Below are 2,451 nucleotides of genomic sequence, written 5' to 3'. Positions count from 1 at the left end.
TTTAATTTAATCATGTAGGCTTACATTAATTCCTCAATATATCTGGTCTCTCTTCCCCTTCCTCTACTATTTTATTTCCTCCACTGTCATCTGCTTGGGGCAGAGATCTGTCATGTTTGATTACAGTGCTGTGTAAAACACCATGCACAAAGATTGTGGAATTCCCTCCTGAGTGAGATCCAGTGAGAACCCTTTTTTGCTCATCTTGATATGCATACAAAATACTTTTAAGAAAAAATCCAGATCGCTTTTAATGCATGTTCCTCAGTTTTTATACTGGTAACTGCTGGCACTCTTAGTTTTATGCTTCTGGGCATTATTGGGGTTTTTTTTGCTGCCATTTTATTCTTATTCGTGATGTGTGTTTTCCCCAATATTATTTATTCAAAAGCATTTCTACACCACATAATCTTTTTCTTAAAACACTCTCTCTCTCTCTCTCTCTAATAACAATATTTGTTATTCTTCATCGCAGGGGTATTTGTGGAGGGGACATATTAATTGAAAATGCCTAGTAAATCAAATTGGTTCCTACTGAGGGTATTTGGTGAGCCAACATGAAAGTGATGAGGAATTCAGAATTGGAGTGATCACTCGGTGATATTATGGCGGTGGGCAAAGCTGTATTGTAACTTCAAAATAAATGTGTTATGTAAGAATCTGAATAACAGAAATAATAAAAATCCCCAGAATTCCCCATGAAGAACCATCTGAGGAAACTCTGAGCAACGTGAGGAGCACACTCAACAAACTACAGCTCCCAGAATCCTTTGAGGGGCGTCAAGACAGGTTTTTTAAAAAATATCATAGTGCTTTAAAATGTAGAGGGTGAATTAAATAATTTAGGTGGCCCTAATCATTATTGCTATTTGAATTATTGGCATTAGGAACTGTATTATAATTTGGTGTTGTTATAATGAGGCTATTATTGGATGGTCATTGAAAATGAATAAAAATTATTATTATAAAATGTAGAGGCTGCGTTTTTAAAAATACCTGTTTGCTTTATTTTGCACGGAGACGCGTATGGTTGCACACATGCGTACATTTGTGGCGGGTCAGGCGTCGCATCCCAAATAGCCATGTGGACGACGGTTGGGCATCTTAACATTTTGACAAGGCCTCTCTGCTTCAGCCCAGGGAATATCTGCTTCAAATAGCGTGGCAGGGTCCCTGTCCGACCCCCACTGTAGGTTGCCTCTTCAAATGAAGGAAATTATCCAGGTTTTCCTGCCCTGAGGCCCTGTGGGAGTTCTTGTTCGGTGCGCCCGGCGCGCCCTGCCCTCTGGAAACCCTTGGACGGAGCGCAATGTTGCGTTATCTGGGAAATGCATATCACTTTGCTTCCTCATCCTCGCTCCCCGCTATTGTTTGTCCTCTCTTTTGTTTTGTTTGCTCGTACAAGGTTGAAAGGGGGGGGGGAATACAAATCTACAGATAAACTATATTACAGTCGGGAGACGGGCCTTGCAGGAAGGGCGCTACCTTTGACCTCTGCAATATCGGATGCCTCTTTGTTGCCGAGGAAGGAATGTCACCCTGTAACCCTGCAACATTCAAGGGTGACAAAGGAGTGTTGCTCAGGGAGCTGGTGAAGTGGCGCAGGCATCTCGCCGGAGGTTGCCTAGCAACTGTCGAAAAAAGGCAAGGTTTACTCCGAGTCAAGTTGAGAGGATATTGGCAGCATCTTCCTTCTGGGATGGTGTCCCTAAGGGACACACATAAAACGCGTATTCTAATCTTAGTATTGTCGTTCCACCGTGTGTTTTAAATAACACAGGTGAGGGGCTTTTCTCCAACCACTGCAAGTCTAATAATATAACAGGATCTTTTCCAATAGAGGGTATGTGTGTGTGTGTGTTCACTCCCACCATCAAATTCAGCAGCCAAATTGCATTTTTCTGGGGATGTGGGCAAGCCCAGACTCGCTGCCATCACTTTGACTTGCTCTTTTGTTGGAATCCATAAATGTCTTGGAAACAATGTGTAAATGGATCGCATGAAACCTGCCATACCACTCAGGGCCGGCCTACCCGTGAGGCAAGGCAAGTCAACCGCCTCAGGCGGCAGAATCCATAGGGGCAGCGGATCCTGATGTAAATCTTTATTTCCTCCTTGTTCCCGATGTAGTTTTTCACTCCCTGCCTTCTCCCCTGGTGCAGAGGAGGGCACCATTTTGTGGTTTGCCTCAGGTGACATATATAACCGTCGCCGATCAACCAGACTCCAGGGAGAAGAGCCAGGATGGCATCCACGACTGATTTCCCTGCTTTTATTCCCTCGCCCCTCTTTACAGCACAACTGCAGGCTCAATGGAAAGGGCCAGTGTGGAGCTGGCTGAGGTTGATGGGAGCTGAAGTCCAGAAACATCTGGAGGGACGCAGGTTCCCTGGTTTAAACCAAAGTGACTTAATCTCAGGGGGGGGGAACAAAACAGTGTAGCACTGAGGT

This window comes from Podarcis vaucheri (assembly GCF_965113315.1).
Source record: "Podarcis vaucheri genome assembly, chromosome: 12".
Taxonomy (NCBI): domain Eukaryota; kingdom Metazoa; phylum Chordata; class Lepidosauria; order Squamata; family Lacertidae; genus Podarcis; species Podarcis vaucheri.
This window is presented reverse-complemented; position numbering follows the sequence as displayed.